The following is a 22,800-nucleotide window of genomic DNA, read 5'->3' on the forward strand; positions in this document are numbered from 1 at the left end:
AATATTGGCATGTTCAAAAGTACTAAATACTTTAATAAATTTTTTGGAACTCTCTAGTTTTGCCAGATTTTAAGTACTGAGACCACAAAGATAGATAAGAAACAATACCTACGCTCAGGTAAAAATTTTTCTGTTTAAAGATATAGACATAAAACAGATGTTTATAAAACAATGTTGCAAATACAGATATAAACATATACTTAGGACAGTGAGGGTACCAAATTGGGCACCTAATCCATGTGACAGAGATGGAGTCATAGAAAAGTTTGGTAAGACTTCTTTAAAAAGGGTATTTCTGAGATAAGTTAGAAAAGATGAATTGGAAATTGCTAGAAGAAGGACTGGAGATAGAAGAAGGTGTGTGGTTATTTATAATAATTCTCCTGGTATAAATCTATGTAGTGTACATAGATCTATATGTATACTTTATATACTCTACAAGGTGAGACCACTTGTAGAGTAGAGGATCTGGAAAGTTAGTCATGGAGAAAATAGGATGTTAGACTTTAATTCATAGGGAATGTATTAAGAGAAGTGACAGGGGCAGACTATTCTTTACATATAGAATTTTGATAATTCTGAACAAAGAGAAGACAGAAGAAATAGCAATTAGATAGTAAAGGCAATGTGCCAAGCCACATGAGAAGAAACCTCAGGCAGTACAAATGCAGTAGAAAGGGACAAAACAAAGATTAGGAAAATATTTATGGAATTAATTCGATGAGGCTTACTGAGTTCTTGAACATGGGAGGTGAGGAAAAAGAAAGAACCAAAGAGCTAGGAATAGTGAATGAATATTAGAAGAGTAACAAGATAAGATATGATGAGTTTGAGGCATTGCAGACCTTCTAGGTAGAACTAGATATTCAGCATGCTCTTGGACATTAGAGTCTGAAACTCAGGGGAAAATGTTAGTTGGAAATATAAATCTGTGACGTAACATTGTGGAAGAAATGAATGAGTTTACTCAGGAAGAACCTATATGATGAGTAGTTAACTAGGAAGAAGTACTACCATTAAAAGTATGGATAAAATAATAGAATTTTGCCAAGAGAAAGTAAAAAGAGTTGGAGAACACAAAGAAAATCTAAAGAATGCACTATCACAAGACCATAGACTAGAAAATTTGAAGTGAGGTTAATCAGTAGTTAAAAAAAAATCAGAGAGATACAAGAAGATAAGATTGGTATAATGTTTGTAGAATTAGCAGTTAGAAAACACTCTAAGGGCCCCACTGAGTTTGGATTGGAGGCTAAGACTGTATAGAGCTCCCTTTCTTGAAATTCGTGTAATTTTTCAGCAGTGCTTAGCCATATTGGTTACAATTTTGCTTGGAGGATACAAAACAAAACAAAGAAATAAAAAATGTAGGAAGGTATAAAAAACTGAACCAAACCAAAACAAACAAAAAAACCCTGTAGACGCACTTATATACAGCTTGACTTATATAGTTCATGTAATCAAATTGAGATCCTGTCTGAATAGGGACAGAATAGAGGTTGAAACAAAATTGCAACATCATAGAGATCATAGAGGGATTACAGAGAAAGATAAAATGGAGGAATCAAACCAGTAAAAAGTCCCTGTGATATCAAAGCTGGGGTGGAGAAACTTATGCAGAGAGCTGTCAGGGAGCAGCTACTGGAGTTTCAGATTTTGTGTTAGAATAACTTAGATCAAAGTGGCCCAGAGGATGGGTGATTTTTGGAGAGAACAAATTGGAACCCTGAATTTAAGACTCCCTAGAAATATCAAGGTGAGTTTATCAGATTGTTTATGCAAGAAAATATAAACCGCTAAGAGAGAAAGAGTCAAAAGGATCAGCTGTGAGCTAGCCACAAAGTCTTCAATGAATGAAAAGAAGAATGGAAGTTTGTTTTGTAGTAGATTTTTACCACTTGTTACTGTTGGGGTAATGTGAAATCTGGTGTCACCCTAGTGGCATGGAGGAGGTACTCGGTTCTTCCCCATTGTTGCAGTAAAGAATTACAGGTCAGTGAGATTTAGAAAAAGTAAGATTTATTACAAGTACATTTTAGAAGGAGATGGGCCACACTAAAGAATTTTGCAGGCTTGCGGAATTTGGGAGGAGAAAAGAAAAAAGATAAAAGACAGAATATACTCCAAGGGAGGAGTGGGTTTTCAGCGAAGAGAGCTGTAACAGCGCAGAAGTGGGAAGATCTGTTTTTATTTGGGCTGTGATGGGAGGGTACAAGGAAAGTACTAGATGATCTGGCATGTGAGGTTACCTTGACTGACAGTTGGTTGTCATATAACCTTTTGCATACTGCGCATGTGCTTAACTAGAATTCAGTCTGTTATAATTAGATTTATGAACTTCTGGGCATAGACATGATAATGTAATGATGCTATAATGAAACTGAGGTTATGGGCAGGTTGGGGTAATACTTTCTGTGCACGCGTTTGTGGCTGGGTTGAGCCAACAGTTTTTATGGCCTTTCATGCCTTTATTCCTCAGGACACAGAGGCGATTTATTTATAACTATAGAAGGATTTTTCCTAGGAGGTCCTTAATGGAGATTTCGATGGTAACAGAGCTGGGCCTTCCTTCCTGTTCCTCATGCTTGCCTAACTATCTAACAGTAGCAGCAAAAAAAAGGTATGTATGGATGGTTTAAACATCAAAGAAATATGTTTTGTGTGCTATGAGTTGAAAAGGATATCAGAAAAAAAGACTTACGCACAAGTCATTGGAAAAAAAAAAGTTGAATGATAAAATAAAAATCTATTTAGTGACAGATCAAATTTATATGAGATTTTGAACTTGGTTTCATAAGTTATTTAGATTTATTACTCCTATTTCTTAGTGTTGCTGTGAGGGGAAAAAAGCCCTCGTACCTGCATTATTTTTTAACTATCTAGGTCTAAGATTTCATGTGAATCTTTTATTTCATGAATAAAATGAATTACTGAAATAAGGTTTTTAAAATATTCATTAAACAGTCACTTAACATTTATTCAACAAATATTTATTAAGCAGCTACTGTATGTAAGGAAGGTGTATATTTGATGTTGTGAAATTCTAACTTTCTCAATGGAATAATCAAGATTGATTGCATCATAATTTTCCAATTTGAATTACTAAATGACCTTGGGCCTTTTTAGATGTCAAATGCGAGAAATATTAAAATTGCTTTTTGTTGAGGCATAAAGATTAATGCATTAATCCTAATAAAATGATGCTACCATGATATTTTAAAATATTTTTATATAAAATCATATTAAACAAAATAATTTCATCATCATTTCTTTGCCATATATAGCTTACAGTTTCAGGGAAATTATATAATTTTATGAAGTTTTCAAATACTTGTTCTACCCCTAACTTTGTGTCTTTTTCTCTTTTGATGAGTTATTTGAAAAGCTTTTATTAAAGATGCATATATTAACAAATTTATCGTTTAGTAGATTTTTTCACATCTTTATCTTTTATTAGTTTAAAATAGAATGCCAAGATAGAACTTATTTTTATAAATTAAATTAAATAAAAACTACTAGTATATTTTTTACTCAGAGTACTTATTAAATACTAATTGAAATTGAAAATTAATAGAATTATTGATCATTAAATATATCTTTAGCAAAGAATTAATATATTTAGCAGTTTCCCTATTATTTTGACTATTTTATTTCCCAGCAGGTATGTTCATAGCCAACAGTGTTATAAATATTATTTCAAGGAATTAATAAATTTATATGTTTAGGAAATGAATAATTGTTCCCACATTGTTAGCACTTACAGAATTTGCTAATTTAACACAGTGTATATTTGCGATGGAGGAATTTCATCACAAATATTTGAGTGTTTGTCACATACCAAGCACTATTTGAGACACTATAGATATGAAAGTGAGTTAGACTGGTCCTGTCTTCATAAAGTTTCCATTCTAGTTAATGGAAGAAAGCAATCGACATGTAGATAAATACTCATGTACTACCAACATAAAAGAATATAATAATATAACAAAACATATCTGGGGATGGTGTTGGAAAAAGTCCTTTGGTGAAGGTGACATTTGAATTCAGACTTAATGTTGACCTAGAATGATCAATGTATAGTTTTTGGGAGAAAGCTTCATTCACAGAAGTGTAAGCTCTCTGAGGCGGGAATGAATTCATTGGTTTTGAAGGATCATAAATATATAAATAAAGCTCAGTGTGTCTGACCCAGGAAAAATGTGGGCAAAAGAAAAGATTTGGGATCAAAGAGAAAGAGAAAAGGTAAGATAATGTAGAGCTCTTTAGGCCACATGAGAAGTTTTGACTATTATAAGTAAAATAGGAAGCCTTTGGATGGATTTTTTTTCAGGGGCATAAATTTTATGTAAATTTATTAGTCATTTACTAGACATCCATTAGATAGTACTTTGGGGGTCAAATAATGTTTCTAGATTTTGTAATACCTATTTTATGATTACTTTACTCCACTTCGCATGGCTTTGATTGGTTCACCCCCAAAATGAGGAAAGACAATATAACATTAACTGGTCCAGCTATAATCCTTTTGTGATTATGGATGATATAAATATATAAACCAAAATAGAACCTTTAAAGTGATTTTTCTATAAATTTTGTCACAGTGCGATGACATATGTGAAAATATAATAACAAATTATTTTAAATCAATAGAAAGAGCATTGGCTGTACTAATATGTGAAGGGGCTAGAATGGACTTCTGGTTTTGTGTTTTGACTTTGTTAAATTAATGTTTGTTCAGTGAAGTGCAGGCGCTGGTTGATGAGCCAGTTCAACAACAGAACATAAGGAAAATTGAAATAGGAAAGTGTATTACTCACAGGTCCTAGAGGAAGTACGTGGCAAGCCTTGAGGGTCCACATGGAAAAGTGAAGTCAGAGTACAGACAGAGAGTGCAGGACCTGGGACACATGATTTTACTAGGGTCCCATGATGGAGTGCTCTGTGTTTCCCAAGATTGTGTCAGATTGATCGATTTAAACCAAAAGAACAGGGTTTTGGTCAGCCTCATAAAGGTCTTGTCTAAGAGGCACACACGGGAAGGTGCTGGGAGTCAGCGGATTACATGCGCTGTTGAGGAACTCCTATCAGGAACTTACATTTGCTTGTGACTTTTGCAACTTTTATCTAGGGCATATGCTTGCATGAGGAGCTAATGTCATTTAAAGGCCACTGCAGGCTGCTTGGGTAAATAAAATGGATGCTGAGACAGCAACACCATGCAGTAGTATAGCTAAACTCTCCTCTCTTTGTGATTTCAAGGACATTCCTTACACTTTCGACTATTTCTCTCTTCATATGCAAAATGTTAATAATAACATATCCTATTATCATTGTGAAGATTTAAAAAGATATATGTAAAACATCTAACATATTAGTACATTGTCTGACCCATAATAAGTATTCAAAGTGCTCTAAAACTAAGCCCTACAATTTCTGAAACTTTTACGACTAGAAGCATAGATCAACGTCTAAGCTTTCTAAAGGTGGCCAATATTTTCCCCAATTTCCCTCAACTGATTGTTGCATAATGTCATCTTTGGAAGAAAGATTACACTTTTTTCAGGGGCAAGGGGAAAAACATTTTGTTTTCTTTGCATTGTAAAGGAAAAGCAAAATTCTAAATTTGAAATCAAGAGGTTCAGAATGAACTATGTTAATTTTACTGTTGTAGCAAACAACTCCAAATTTTAGTGGTATTTAAGAATGAATTTTATTTTGCACTTATGTTGTATGTAGGCTGAGTCTCTACTACAGACTAGAGAAAGACTACAACTCTGTTCCATATTTATACTTTATAGCAGTGGTTCCCAACCCCTGGATTTTGAACCAGTACTGGTCTGTGGCCTATTAGGAACCAGGTCACACAGCAGGAGATGAGTGGAGGGGGAGTGAAGCTTCATCTTTATACACAGCAGCTCTCCAGCTCTAGCATCACTGCCTCAGCTCCACCTCAGATCATCAAGCATTTGATTCTCATAGGAGCACTGGTACCTGCGGTTCAAAAGTTTGGGGACTGCTACTTTAAAGTTTTGATGTGTTAAGTAACACCTCTGAGCACATCTCATTGGCTGAAGCACATCACATGTTCAAGTACAAGTCAATAGATTCAGAACAGTCTTCTCTCACAGGGAAGAAGGGGAAAAAAATACTTGAAGGCTATTGCCTTATCAGTCATAAGTATTTATTTTTCTCCCTTCAGCACACAAAACATATCTACTTCTTCCCCAAAGAATTCCCCAAAGTTTTATTCATTCACTATATCAAACTCCAGTTCTGGGATCTCATGACATCCCCTATATCAGGTATCACCATCTAGAACCACATGAACCCCCCCCCCCACCACCAAATAAATTATTTACCTCCTCCCATTCCAAAACCCATTTTCAATTGTGGAACAGAGAGAAGATAACAACATCAAATTCTCTCTTCACAGCGTAAGAATGGAAAGTGTATAGTAGTCACTGAAATATGGTCATTTGAAATAATTCTGGGAAAAATTGTATGGAACTCTTACCTTGGCAGTGTGCAATATTTTTAAACTAGGCCTGGCTCTCTTAGTTGGGAGTAAGACACTAGGCCGTTGATCTCATTGTTGTCTGGTTCTTCCTTATGGTATTTCTAATATTACTTTCCTTGGCCATATCATAAAAGGGTATAGCAGAATATGTTCTCTATACAGGTTGAGAAGTTGTCTAACATTATTTTTTGCCTAGAAAATTTGGAAATCAAGTATCATTTTACATTTCAGATAGGCATGATATCTGTTGTGTTTCAATTTATCTATTAGGTTTTAGTCAGTTTCATATGCCAATGGCCAATCCACAGTCTATGAGGCATTTCTTATTACAGGTAATTCTAGGTATATTTCAAACCTTTCCTGCTTCTGTAGGACATTGTCCTTAGTCTTTTTGCTCATTGTGTCTAAGTCAAAGGATTTCCTTGGGTTCTACCTTAATCTAATCAGAGACTTTAACAAAGGCTTTGAAGATTTCATCCTTGATTTGACTAAATCTAAACCAGTCTTTATGACTCAGAGATGCATTTTGCAGCTTTCAACAAGTCTTGAAATAACCTGGATTTGCTTTTCTCTCTTTTACTCCTTACTGAAAACTGATGGATCTGAGAACACCTCTTTTTTGTTATGTTTTGTCCACTGTAACAAATGACAATCAAGGGATACTAGCAATGGTAAATTTTACTACGAAGTCCTTGTCTAAAGCCACAGATTTATTACATATGTCATTTGCCATCCAGATTGTTTTGTCATTGCAAATTATGGGTTTCTAGTTTCTGGACTGCAATAACAGTTTTCTCAATACAGACACCTGACCCTGACCCCAAAGCCAAAGCCACACAGTTTAAAGTTTGTTATGTCACCTCCCTTTAGGCATCAATTTTTGTATTAAGCAATTATTCTGAAATAACAAACAATCCCAAAATCTCAGTGGCTTATAATGCAAACATTTATTTTTCATTCACATTAATCATAAGCTGACTCCTTCAAGAGTCCCTTTATATAGGACATGCCAGTTCTGTCTAAAGAAAGATCACAAGAGCTTGTGGTAACTTTGACACTTTTTCAAATCTCTGCTGAAAAGTAGCTTAAGTCATCTCTGCCTATATTCATTGGCTTAAGCATGTCAAATGATGTAACCCAAATTCAATGTGATGAAGTGAAATTCTCCCACAGGAAAGAGGCAAGTGGATTTTTGCAAGCAATACATAATCTGATTCACAAGCTCAGTTTATTTGCTCTGTTTAATATTATTTAAAATGATTTTATCATGGACCAAGTTACTCTTCAGAGTTTATTCAATGCTACATATGGTTGAGGCAAGCTAGAACAGCAAGAGCTAACATTTATGTTTTCTAAATTCCAAGACTATCCTAAGAAATTTATAAATATTATTTCACTGATGAGTTAGGTAAGATTATACCTATTGTGTAGAAAAAGAAACAAGATCAGAGTGCTTTAGTGACTTACCTTCTATGGAATAGCTGGTTGGGGGAGATTCAGGATCTAAACTTAGGTGTTTTTTGACAAAAAAAAAGAAATTGTACTTTGCAAACACCATGTGACCAGGCCTGTCAAAGTCACTCCCATCCAAAATAGGTTCCACTTGGGAAACTGTAGAAATAACTATGATATGAGAAATGTTCATAAAAAAAAAGCCCATAACAACTAATATTACAATCATGGGATGTGTCTATAAATCGTGAAATAAAGAAGAAAAAAATGAGTAGAATTTTTTGGTCTGAATTATCAGGCTTGCATATCTACAAAGCTCCTACTATTTGGAAAATTGCAAAATTATGATAAGCAGTCATAGCTATAAGTCCAAAACATCTGTAGTTATATTTTGAAAGAAATTGAATCATTTAAGAATGATATTATTCAATAAAATTGCCAATTTTATTTTTTTTGGTCACTTATTGTATACCTCATTTATTTCTACATTTAATGTTTGTATTTCTTGATAGAAAGTAATCATTTAATTAATCAAGTAGAGGCTTAAAAGAGCATAATCTGTTTCGATTTTTTATTCTAGGAGAAAATCTTGGATAAATGGCATTTTCACTGCTCTCAATTTCTATTTGTATATTTATGTCTATTCTAACCGAAAGCAAGCACTTAAATGCACTATCAAATTGAAGATAGACCCTCAGGAAAAGTTGGCTCATTTACATGCAGGTTACAGAGCTTTTTGTAAGAACATGTTTGACTTTGCACTTTTCCTTGGTAGCAAATGGGAACTAAATAAGTGTAGTGTGCAGAATTAAGTTGGCAGTTTAAAAACCTTAATAGTATTTGTGTTCTTTTTCTGCTATATATTTCTAACAATGCAAATTTTACAGGAGAGTAAAATCTCTGTATTTTTTAAAAAGGCGTTTACATAATTTCATATTTCGAAAAAAGATGTTCATTTGATATACTAAGAATATAGCAAAGACATTTTAAAATAAAGGCCCATTTATTTAGTTCTCATTCAATTAAATTCAAGTAAAAATTGATTACTTAGAAATGAATATGCTAATGATGGAAATAACAGTTTTCCTAATAAAGGATCACATTGACCTATTGGATGGAAAATTGCTTCAGGATCTTATATAAGAAAATAAAAAGTGATGACTTTGTTTTTGTTGAAGATGGACCTATAAACCATTTTATTTATAAGTAAGGTCAGAACAAAGAACACTTTTTTTTAAATGTAGAAACGATTACAAATGAACTTCAGCTCTGTCATGAAATGACTATAAGAGTAAGGCCAAGCTCACCATAAATTCCAGTCGTCATCCAAAATATATGTTTTAAAGACATTGACATTATTATTATATATATGACCACATGTAAATGTTTCTTTTTTATCCTAATTGAAGCCAGACATCACTACACAGCAAGCATCTAGATCTGCTTATAAATGTTCTGAAATCAGCGGAAATATCCTTGGAATACCTGGAAAGCCATCATGGTATGTTGAAAACAAACTCAGTGCCCTTGTCAATCTTACAGTTTGTATTCAAATCTGTTTGGCCAATGACCTTTGGATCTTTTTTACATATAAGTTGATTGCAACCACATAAATATTTAATTCTTGGCTTCCTGTGGAAAACAACTGCTCATTTGAAGACAGATGACTGATAGCTTTGGAGTGATCACTGGTAATCACAAAAGCAACTTTGTTTTGGGAGCCACATTAATGTCTTTGTGTAATGGAAGCAAGGAAAGAGAGGTCTCAGAACTTTCATCAATTCTAATTTCTCTTTCATCAACTTCCTTTTACTATTTGAAGTTGCTGGTAGCACACCTAAATATAAACACGCTATTGCTTAGGTTTGCATAGATCATCTTCTTAAAGGAACCACAACATTCTGCCTCAAGTTTATTTCAATTCTGTCAGCACAGTCAAATCCTGGCTCTCTTTCATTGAGTGCATTCACAATGATTCTATTGTTAGTATACTTATCCTATAGAATTCAGTAATGTAAGGAAGTGTTTTGGACCATCTCAAGTCATCATCATCATATGCCCCCAGAGTTATCAACTTATGATTGTGAAAGAAAACTTTGTTATAATTATGACACAAAACACATTTGTTTTTTTTTTTTAACTTTTTTTTTTGAGATTATTGTAAATTCACAGGCAGTTGTAAAAAATAATACAGGGAGATTCTGAGTACCTCTTATGCAGTTTCCCTCAATAATAACATCTTTCAAAATTATAGAACAATATTACAACCAGAATATTTATGTTAATAAAATCCAGTGATTTTTTTTGGATTTTTCCAGTTTCACTTGTATTCACCTATATTTGTGTGTGTCCTGAAGCATAAACACAATTGAATTCCGATCTATGCAATTTTATCATCTACATGAGTATGTATATTAATTACCACAATTAAGATATAGAATAGTTCCATCACCACAAAGATCTCTTCCCTTACTCTTTTAAAACAATTTATAGTGGCCCTGTCCCTCATCCTTAACCCTTGGCAACCACTAATTTGTTCTTTTTTTCTACAGTTTTTTTCATTTCAGAACTATAATATAAATGAAGTCATAGAGTATGTAAACCTTTGGAATTGGCTTTTTCTGCTCAGCATAATTCCCTACAGATATATCCAAGTTGTCGCATGTACTAATAGTTTATGTTTTCTGATTGCGGAGTATTATTCGATGGTATGGATGTACCACAGTTTGTTTAACCATTCACCCATTGAAAGAAATATGGAATTCTTTCAGTTTGAGGCTATTATAAATAATATAGCTTTCTGCAAGAACATACATTTTTATTTTCCTTTGGGTAAGTGCCCCAAAATGCTTTTGCTGGGTCACACGACAATTACATATTTATAAGAAACTGATTTTGTAAGAAACTGATATACTTTTTTTTCAGGGTGACTGTGCCATTTTACATTTCCATCAGAATTGTCTGGAAGATCCAGTTTCTTTGCATCTTCACCAGCATTTTGTATTGTCAACTGCTTCTCACTTTAGCCATCTGAGAGATACCTATTAATATCTCACTGTTGTTTTAACTTGCATTTCTCTAATGGCTAATGATCCTAAACCTTTTTCATGTGTTTATTTACCACTTATATATTCTCTTTGATAAATGTCTGGGTTTTGTTTGTTTGTTCGTTTTACTGTTGAGTTTTGAGAGTTCTCTGCATATTAGTTCTTTGTTGGGTATGTAGTTTAGAAATATTAACTTAGCCTGTAGCTCGTAAGAGCAAAAGTACTTAATTTTGATAAAATCTGTTTGTCTCTTTTTTTGTTTAATTGTGCCCTAGTTTCAAGTCCACACTGGCTAGTCCTAGATGTTGATGGTTATTTTTTTTTCCTAAAAGTTTTAGAATTTTACATTTTACATTTACATTCCTGATTAATATTGAGTTAATTTTTGCATAAGATGTAAAGTTAAGATTGATCTTCACTTTTGTATGTATGGAAGTTCAATTTTTTCAGCATGGTTTGTTAAAAAACTATTCTTCAATTAAATTGTTTTTTTGCACATTTGTCAACAAGTAGTTGGTCATATTTGTGTGTCTTTTCATAGGTTCTCTATTCTGTTTCATTGATCTCTGTGCCTATCCTTCTATCAATATCACACTAAGTCTTGATTGCTATGGCTTTAGAGTAGGCCTTAATATCTAATAGGATAATTTTTCCCATTTTATTCTTTTTTATCAAGACTCTTTTATTTATTCAAACCATGGGTTTCCAATATAAATTTTAGGATAAGCATATCTATGTTTATAAAAACTTATGTAATAACATTATAAATTACTTAACCTATTTTATGAAGGTAGAATGACAAGAGGAATGAAGGTTATTTGGAGAGAAATCAAAAGAAGAAAAAATAAAAAGAATATTGAAGAGAAAGTTATATTTTGTTTTAAACTAGTAATAATAAAAAACTTTATGTAACTAAATAATGTGGCTCAGTGCTAGAGATATGACAGGGTTCCTTACGAAGGTCATTGTAACTGTCACTATTATAATCCAACTATTTCATTCTTGTCATCTGCTTTAATTGTCTCATGAGTCACCCTTCTGAAAGCAGTCATAATAATTTCCCACCTACATGAGATCTACGAGTGTGGAGCTAAAACATCTTTTTTAAGCATGCTTTTTTGTTTGTTTCCTTTTGTTTTGTTTTACAAGATATAAAGCAAAAATCATCTTGCTAACATCAAGCTTATTTATTCTAAATTAAAAGCATGAAGTATACAATAGGAATAAAGTGTGAAGTCTAAATCATCAAGCCTTTGCACCAAATCAGCTCTTACTTGTCGCATATCATAAAATAATCTCTTACCCTTAGGTGTATACTTCAATCATATCTCACTTTATTATGTATTCTGCCTGAAACTAAATTTTTAAAGCAGATACTTTCAAAGAGGAATTCAGCACTGCAAATCACTGAGGTTTATGGACTTTATGATATATTGACTGACTCATTACCAAAAAAAAAAAAAATGGTCAAATGAGCTTACTTGTGTTTACTAAATGACATCATTTTCTAAAAAAATGGAGGAGAAATGAATTATAGTTAGTGAAGTGATAAAAGAGAGTAACTTTTACCATCGAATAGCACCTAATCTAATCAAAATCTTGATAGTCAACAGACACACAAAAAATTTTTTTTCATAGTTTAGGAACTTCAAATGAAGCAGTGATAAAAAGGACAGAAGACCAACGCATACGGTTCACAAAAAAATAGTAGTAACATTATTTTATTTTTATAATAAAGAATTTAAGCAAAAGTTACAGACATTTCAAGCAATAGGAAAGTATAAAAAGTAATACAATAACCATATATATCATACCTAACATGGTAGATAGATGCAAATTCTAACCATCCTTTGAGTCACTCATCATTGGATACTCCCATGTGCACATGTATAATGTGCACGCTAATAAATTTCTGTTTTCCCTTGTTAATCTGTCTTTTTTCATTCTAATTTACAGGGCCCCAGTCAGATAACCTAAGATAGGTAAAAGATAAAGATTTATTTTTCCTTTCTTACGATAACATAGATTAATACAACTGATAGAACTACACAGAGTAGTGGAAGAAAAAGATTTTTTGATGCCATCGTCAACTCTTTCACTTGTTTAATTCTGCTTTTGTCACCATTGGGGATGATCTAAGTCTGTTGTTGACCTAGGGGTACTGAGGGGCCTCAGTTCTTTCCGCCAATGCGGTAAAGAATTACAGATCAGCAAAGGTTAGGGAAAGTAAGATTTATTAAAGTACGTTTCAAGAAAGAAATGGGCTGCACCAGAGAAGGCTGGAGTCTCGTAGTAGTGTGGAGCTCTGTCTTATATCTGGGCCTGATTGATGTGTGAGGTTGTTTTGGTGGACAGTTGGCTGTTATATAACTTATATAACCATGCATGTACCTTCCTAAAATTCAGTTTGTTATAATTGGATTCATGAACTTCTAAGCATATGCATGATATTATAATGATGTTATAATGAGGCTGAAGTGAAAGGTCAGAGTACTCCTTACTATTCAAGTGTTTGTGGCTGGCCTATACTGGTCGCTATGCTATGGTTATTTTTTTCCTTGTACTCCAAGATGTGGGTGTATTGTTATTTACAAATAAAGTGTTTTTGTTGTTGTTGTTTTCCAGGAGGTCTTATTGGTGGCCTTTTGGATTGGGCCATCAATGTTGTCATTCCTATGATTACAGAGCTGGGCCTTTGCTCCCATCACTCATGGCTACCCGCCGCTATTATACCTTAAAACAGAGTTGATCAATTTATGTAATAAGGTTGTTGGGAAGATTAGCCAAAAAATCTTATATAATTAGAACTTTTTTCCTATTGTTAATCTGTTTTTTATCAGTATGATTTATGGGCCTAGCCAGTTAAGTACAAGGGTAGAGAAAAACAATTTCCTCCTCTATAACATCAAGAAAAAAGACAATTTGTTCTACAATAAAAGGATAATGATCTTAGAAGACCGAGGTTCTCAAACTACTTCTGGAGACAATACGGACACACAGTCATCCCAGAATAGATCAATATCATTATAAAAATGAGTCAAAAGAAAGATGACAAAAAAAATTATATTAGTACCTATGAAAATACTTTCTAGTCTGTACTTCTGAAGGACACATAATAATATAGACACATATTTAGCAAGGCACTGAAGGACACATAATAATATAGGCACACATTTAGCAGGACACTTCTGGTTATAAGACAAAAACTCAGTCCAGAGTTGCAAAAATCAAAAGAAAAATAATGAAATTTCACATTTGCAAGTCCAGGGTTGAATGTGACCTCAAGCATAGCAGGACTCAAGGGTTAAAAAAAAAAAACAACGTGTAGGTCCTTTATCTTTACTGTATAGGTTACTTCCTGTGATTGGGGACTTATTGGTACTGATAGCTTCAAGACTGCCACCCAAGGAGGAAAAGTTTCTTTTAATGTCCAAAGTGAAAGCCCAAAAGAGTTCTGACTGATCTTTTGTAGATCATGTTTAAATCATTCTACATCCAAGAGGATGTTATTGTTGCAAGGGATGGGCAGGATTCAAAGTCAGGAGGAGGAAAGAAGTCATCGAGAAAGATCTGGCAGAACTGACAAACACCAGTTCCTATGGTCTATGCAAGTAACTTTAATTTTTAATAATTAAATTTCCCATTTGTCAAAAGATGCTAAATTAGTTAAGTTCCTTTTTAAATCTAAATTTTTCAACTTTTGATTATAAGCGTTGTCTTTGAAATGTGAAGAAATAAGTAAAATATTTATGTTCTTTAACCTTTTGAAAAAACTCATTTTTGTTTACAACTTCTTAATTTAATCTCAAGATGGCTTTTAAAAGCACATTTATTCTCGGCTTTTGCTGAATCTGTTGATTCCCTAGAAATTCTTATTCTTTCCCTTTTATGTTTCCTCTTTGCCTGTCTTCTTATTCATTGTCTCTTTTGAAAGGTTTAGTTCTACAAGGGAACTCAGTGATTTCAGAAGTCTGCTAGTAAAGGATTTAATTTTTAAAATGTAAATGGAGCTCAAGACTAGCTTTGTAATTGGTTTACTTTGCTTCTGTTCCTTCTAGCTACATCCTGACTCCATTTTAGGTGTTAGTGATGTCATGAACTACAAACTGAAATTTTGGCAGCAATACAAAGAAAAAGCTAATTCTCTCATATACCTTGAATGTATTTGCAATTGCTAAACTAATATGTCCCAGGGGATTTGAGATCTAAAACTACAAAATATATTTACTTAGAAGGGACTCGTTTAACTTACAATTTACCTTTTGTTAAAAAAAATAAAAAATAAAGGCAATATGTGTGTGAATTCAGATATTTCATGGTGGCAGTCTAAGTTAACAGAAAACTTGCACTACCTAGATGAGATCTATCATATTATGTTACTTGAGGTTCTCAGTTCTATTTTTAAAAGGAAAAAATACTTGGATGACCAAGCATATTATATATTTATGGCAGTGTAAGATGGCATAATTAGAAATTTACTTTGAATGATATAAAATGTTGGCTTCAGATATATACAAACATTTTTACATCAGAAATATAAGCAGAAATATATGTGAAGAGTATTGTGGTAGAAACCAAGAAGTCCCTGTTTGGACAAAAAACAATTACAAAGTCATAGCCTGAGTGTTCCAGACCCTCATGTTAGCAATACTATTTTTCTCACGTAAGTCGATACCATCAGAAAAATTGTTCAATAGGAAGGAAAATGACAAAGAAAAATAGTTGTTGCAATTAAAATGCTATCCAACACTATTCTTCTCAAGGACAGTATTAAGGTTCCATGACTAGATTTTTAGTTACTGATAATAAATCCAATGTCATGGAAAATCTTATTGTGTGCCAGGCTTTCAGCTTTAATATCTTACCTAATTTTTTTTTTAATAACTACTCTGTAATGTAGATATAAGCTGATAGATGAAGAACTTGAGACAATGAGTGGGTAAGTAGTTTGTTTACACAAATCCGCACATAACTTAGAGATGTAAAATGATAAGCCTTACACTCTCTGATTTCAAAGAAGGCACTTTTCTTTTGGTTTCCAGTAGGTGGCGTTTAAGCCTTTTGGATCCTTGCTTTATATAATGCCTTAAAGTACTTGTTCTTATGTGCAAATTCCACACTCAGACATGCTGGTGTACAGTTTGGGTGTTTTTGTTGAGTTTTAGATGTTCAGCTTATTGTTGTTCAAGGAGAGAGATCTGGGAACATCTCTCACTCTGCCATGTTTTCCATTGAAATGCGGCTCATAGCACTGGTCCCCCGCTGAAACTGAAATGTAGCTTACCAGGCTAGACCCTTTTGCTACTATTGGAAAGGCCACTCACAGTGATGGCCACCCTACTGTGAACACTTGGTTCTGATTCACTTGAAGCTGAGCTTGGCAGCAAGCCAATAATACCTGCCCTAGGCAGTCTGCAGTTTGGGTGGGGCAGGGTCTCAGAGAGACAGTGGCCGTCGGATCAAAACAACCTCAGTCTTGCTGGTAATTTGGTAATGTTCTAAGTTCTCTCAGATGACCCAGATCACGGCAAGACCAACTGTTATTTGGGACTGGCCCACAAGTCCCCAATATGTGTTCAAGTTCATGTTAGTAGCAGTGATCTGCCTGACATTATCTCTGAAATGGGGCTTACTGTGCTGGCCGCTGTTGCTGGGATTAGAAATGCTGCTCACAACAATGGCTGCCCCTCAATGAATACTTCACTCTGAACCACTTAGCTCAGGGCTTGGCAGCCAAACATAAACAACTGCACCCAGCAGTCTGCAGGTTAGGCAGGGCAGGTCGATTCCCTCAGATCAGCGGCTCCTAATGTCTCTGTGGGAGAGGTCTGCACAATCAAGTGGCATGGTCTATAGGGGGGCCGGACTAAAGCACAGTAGTGGCTGCCTTTCCAGCCCTCTTTCTGACTCCAGTTAATAGAGACTTTTTCAGAATGAATCCCATGAGAGCCTCAAACCCACCACTGATTTCCCAGATGAGTGTCCACAGGCCAGAAAACCTTTACATGGTTCTTTCAAAGGGACATCTAGGGGTTCAGTTGCCTTCCATCTCACCCAGATGGCCAGAATTCCCTCTAGTTTCTACAGTCAGAGTTATTGGATCTCCTCTTCCCTGGGCTGGGACCCTGTACTGGAGAGCTCCCAGATGAGACCATGATCCCCTTCTCCTTCAGGAACGTCTCTGCAGCCTTATTTTCCCTCCTGGTGATCCTCCACCACCTGCAGGTGTGGGGCCAGCCTGATTCCAGACTTCAGCCCTCCTACTGGCTTTGATGTGGCTCCTTTATATTATCAGATGTAGGAGTTATGATTAGCTAGACTTCAGGTGATTCTCCACATTGATTACTTTATAATTTGGTTGTAATTTCAATGTGTTCCTGGGCGGAGACGAACCCTGCTTTTACCTAGTCCTCCATCTTCCTCCTCTCTCCAACACTCTCTGATTTCAAAGCTCAGACATTAAATATTAAATAATAGTTTCATGTTTTTTAATAATATTTATACGGTTTTCATCAACAAGTTTGATAATAAGCACAGGTATTGTACATTCACAATACTTGAATTATATGATAAAATCTGATTTAAATGTACCTCTTTTAATAACAAATATTTTGAAACACACCAACTATTTCTCCATTCGAACAAATTACAACTAGTTCAGTATCTCTTTGGACAAATAGTAGAAGCTTTAAAGAGAAAGATGGCTGAACTAGCAGAGAGGGTCAAAAGAAAGCTCAACAAAAGATCAGACAGCAACTCAGAACTGGCTCTGGTTTACTGTTCAGCAACGTTAGAATGTGGATTATCTCTTTCAAACAGTTAATGGGATGGAAATAGCATATAAGATTTCTTTGCATCAATAAAAAGCAGCTCAACAATGAGGACTTGTACAAAAAATAGACAATGAAAATGTGATAAAAGAAATAATTTGACAGATTAGCTAAACATCACATACTACTGAAGGAGAAAAATTTAATGCATATAGAGTGGTTTTAGTCCTGGTGTTAATGGACCACAGTTGTGAATTAAGAAGCATCTAACCATATGATATTCTGGTCTGTGATGCAGACGTTTATGGAAGGAATGAATATTGAACTTCCATTTTCCAATTCAGAATGAAATTATTTGGTACCTGAATAGAAAAAAAATATATAACTCAAGTCAGTAAAGAAATGAATGAAGCAAGTCTTCTGTTATTCAAATGTAGAGAAATAGCAATAAAGAAAAAATGTAGACAAGGAGTAGCCTACTGGTGATAAAGTTGTCCAATAATGAGAAGCAACCTTCACATTAAGACATCCAAAAGGTCAGAAGAGACCATTCGAGCTCTAAACATCTTGATTCATAAATGAGTGAACATAATAGTCTAATAAAAAATAAAAGATAAACCATTCTATTGCAATATGTAACTGGATGATTATTAGCCTTGTTTTTCTTTCTTTAAAGAATGGCAGAGATAATGATATGTTACAATTTGGGGGAATGTTGTAATTTACATTTATATTTGAGGGCTGCTTTCCAACATGTTTCTCTTTTAAAGGATCCCTTACCCTTTCACCAACAAAACAAACAAAAAAAGAAAAAGTACTTGCTTTAGAATTGGAGCAATCAATGCTCTACTAGTTTTCTTTTCATTATATGAAAAATGCTGGGTAGAGAGAATGATGTTGCAGATTACACATAATATTCAAAATGCCAATCTACGTTCTACATATATATTTTTTTTCTTTTAAAATTTTTGTTTACCCATTATTCACAAAAGAAACTTGTGGTGGAATTTAGTATCAATAATCACACTCTTAAGGGATTGGTCAAGTTAAAGCATGATCTTATATTTTCATGATTGTACACTTAAGTGTCCTTTCTTTTTAACCACAATAATGTTAGAAAGTTTTTATGAGTGATAATGGAAAGATAGACCAAGAAAGAAGACAGGAAAGAAACAAATCAGAAATAATCATAAAGGGATGACTCCTTTATGTGATAAATCATTGTCTAAAGCACTTTATCATTTTATTTTTAGCGACTTGCATTAAATATTTCAACAATGGCTACCTATTAAAAAAGAAGAACTCCACATACTGAGCCCAAAATTCCACCATTAGGAGGTTGTGAAGAAAAGGAGTGACAAGTAAATGAAATTGAGAAGGAGTGGTTATTAAGAAAATAGGAAAACCAGAAGAAAGGAAGTCAAGTAAAAAAAATGTTTGGAGGATGAAAAGATCAAGCAACTTTGTTAATGCTGTTAACAGTTAGGTGACTATACAGTTAACATCCAAATCAGAATGCTCTAAGAATGAAATTAGACACCTGATTACACCAGAGGGAAAAAGGAATAAACCAGTACTCTCCAGTGCACATCAGATTATAGGGCAAGTAATAAGAGCGTTGAAAGTCAATCCTGAATTTAACAATATAAAGTATGCTTATGATGTTACTCAGATTATCGTTGGTTGAACACATAACTAAAGTGGCTATAGGAGAGAATTTGAAGACACCAAAATTAGGCAACTTTTTAGAAGAATTATTCTGAAATGGTGATGTAAAAAATCAAACTGCTGCTTCTGGGAAAGTAGGAGAAAAGAATCTTTGTTTATCTGTTTGTTTATTGTTTAAAATGAGAAAACTTATATATGTATGATGATATATCATCCAATAGAAAAAAAGATTAAAAGAGAGAGGAGAGAATTGTCAAAGTCCTTGAGTAAATTGAGAGAGGCTAGGACATAAAACACAAGTGAAGGAATTGATTTTGAGTAGGAGCATGGATACATGACCTATGGTGACAGAAAGAGAGAAAAATATGTGGATGTAGATGCTGCTTTGTGGATAGACATGATGATATCCATTTGTCAGAATTATTTTTTGATATCTTCTATTTTCTTAGTGATATAGAAAGTTATTGGCTGACAGTAATCATGGAGGAGGAGATGCCCTGAGTTTGAAAAAGAAGAAAAAGGTATAAAACAATGGTTCAGGGAGTAGGAGACTTAATGTACTAGGGTCATATAGTTGATTGCTTGTCAGCATTAAGGGAATACTCATGCTAATCATCATGAATTTATAGAAACATAAATCAGGATGGTTGTAAATTTTCCTACAGTCATATTCAAACACAGGTTTGAAATAGGTAAAAATTGTTCAGCCAAGCAAAAATGAAGAAAGAGAAAGGATCAAGTAAATGGAGGTTATATAAAAAATATAGACCATAAGATTTAAGCTAGTTGAGGAGAGAGGAGTGTTACCAGGGGTAAGTGACAGTGACAATGTCATAGGTCAATAGTTTGGAGGTCTTTGTGTAGCTGAAAGACCTCTGATACTGAAATATTAGAGGAAATGAGCTCAAAGGCAAGAAATAATGTTAAAATAGTAGGATTCATAAAATTGAGATAATAGAAAGCTTGCAATTATTAGTAAAAATAAGATTAAGGGTGTGACTGTTGAAGTGTATGGCTAATATATAGTAAAAGATGAGGTCAATGAACAAATCACATTTATAAAACTAAGATGTCAACATATTGGAAATATCATATATATAAATATTAAAATTGCCAAAATTTGAAACTAAATTAGTATTGAAAAAATAAAGAAAAATAAAGATCAGCTGATATCAGCAAAAATGAAGGGTAGTAGGTGATATGATGTGATAGTTCAAAGGAGAAACTTTAGAAAAGAAGGAGGGAAAATGATTTAAAGCAGGAAACAGAAAAAAAGAAAGTATATATTTCATTTCCAGGCTCAGAGAGAGAGAGAGAGAGAGAGAGAGAGAGAGATAAATCAGTGACCACTTAAAAAGACTTTGGGGAACCTGTGCTTTTAATAGATAGATATGTTTCTCTTAGATCAAAAAGGCAAATGGAATGTTCAAAGCAAAGATTAAGAGTAGATAAGAAATCGTTGATAATAATCCGGGGATTCCAGCAGCAAGTATGAGGTTATAGAGTTGTGGAGGATAGGAGAAAGGAACAGAAGTGAGGGGGCAGATATAGTCTTATAAAGAGTAGAATACAAGAGAGGAAGGGTCATTTGCGAGTCTGAGGGCTTCTGTGATGAATGATGTAAACAAGAATAAAAGATATAATGCATTTAGTGGGAGACTAAAACATGTCTCCCAAAATATCAGGCTCCAATTATCTTAAATTGCAAAATATATGATTAAGTTAAGGATTTTAAGGTGGAGAAATTATCCTACATTATTTGAGTAGGCCTTAAATATAATTACTTGGGAGATACTGAAGAGATTTCATACAGAAATGCATAAGGAGAAGGTGGAGACAGAAATTGGAATGATGTGAGCATATGCCGAGGAATGTTAGTTGCCATACGAAGCAGGAAGAGGCAAGAAACAGATTTTGCTCTAGAGCTTTTGGAGGGAGTGTGGCCCTGCTGACCCCTTGATTTTGTCTCAGTGATATCGATTTCAAACTTATGGCCTCCAGAACTGTGAAAGAAAAAACTTCTATTGCTTTAAGCCATCATCTGTGTAGCAATTTGTTACAATGGTTATAGAAAACTTATATACCATAGATTCAAATTAGACATTTGTGACAAGACTATGAGTCTTTAATTCTGTCAGTTGGGTTCCTTGATTTTCTCCAGGTTGCATCTCTTAGAGCAATGGTTCACAACGGCTCTTCCGTGCATATTTTACTCCGGCTTGGGTGACTGAGAGCTTGAACTGGATGAGCATTTTTCACTATTCATGCTGCCTTCTACCTGGCTGCCTTAGATTTCCTCATAGGATGTCAGTCTCAGGAAAGTTGAACTTTCTACATGATGGTCAGCTTCCCCCAGAGTGAACATTCCAAGAGCAACTGGCAGAGGACTTCTTATGACCAAGCTTTGGAAGATTCAAAAAAACGTTTCCAGTACATTTTATTGGTAGATTAACTAAGGCTAGCCAAAGGGAAGTGGAATTAGACCTCGCTTCTCAGTGGAAGGGGCAGGAAAGGATTTGTGGCAATTTTTAATTTATGACAGGTATCAAAGAGAAGAACATGAGACACATTTATGCTTATGTTATGGGAGCAATATGAGAAAACCGATCCCTTTCCTCAGCTGCCGGTAAGGTGCCCCGTCCTTCAAAGGAGGCTGAGGGTCCATTAGGGTGAGGCCTTCACTTCATCCGGGTACTAGTACCACGCCTGGCAGCACTCGCCCATCACCTCTTGCACCGTGACCTCCATCTCAGAGTTCGCCTGCATCTACTCAGCCCCCATCTTGCACGACAATGAGGTGATGGTCACGGAGGATAAAATCAGTGCCCTCATTAAAGCAGCCAGTGTAAATGTTGAACCTTTCTGGCCAGGTTTATTTGCAAAGGCTCTGACCAATGTCAACATTGGGAGGCTCATCTGCAATGTAAGGGCAGGTGGACCTGCTCTAGCAGTTGGTGCAGCACCAGCAAGAGGTCCTGCCCCTCCGCTGCTGCTGCACTTGCTGAGAAGAAGAAAGTAGAAGCAAAGAAAGAAGAATTTGAGGAGTCCGATGATGACATAAGCTTTGGTCTTTTTGACTAAGCCTCTTTTGTAATATGTTCAATTAAAAGCTGAACTCAAAAAAAAAAAAAAAGAGAAAAGAAAACAGAATAAAATAACATAGCTTCTGAAGTAAACGGAGGGGGTTTTTGTAAACAGGTTTGTGATTTGAAAGCTTCATTGAGAATCTACATGTAAATTTGTCTACTTGAACCAAGGAAGAGAGTAAACAGAATTAAAATACCAGTGATAGTTGATGAACTTGGTTCTTTTATTCTGAGAATGCAAAAGTCTACTTATGTATCAG

At 34.5% G+C, this 22,800-nt stretch overlaps 1 pseudogene; it reads left to right on the plus strand.

Annotated features, from left to right (window-relative positions):
- The first annotated feature begins 21,792 nt into the window (after nt 1–21,792).
- On the plus strand, nt 21,793–22,535 carry LOC107512231 (annotated as a pseudogene).
- Nucleotides 22,536–22,800: the final 265 nt, after the last annotated feature.

The sequence above is a fragment of the Rousettus aegyptiacus genome, unplaced genomic scaffold, assembly GCF_014176215.1.
Source record: "Rousettus aegyptiacus isolate mRouAeg1 unplaced genomic scaffold, mRouAeg1.p scaffold_m13_p_4, whole genome shotgun sequence".
In the NCBI taxonomy this organism is placed as follows: domain Eukaryota; kingdom Metazoa; phylum Chordata; class Mammalia; order Chiroptera; family Pteropodidae; genus Rousettus; species Rousettus aegyptiacus.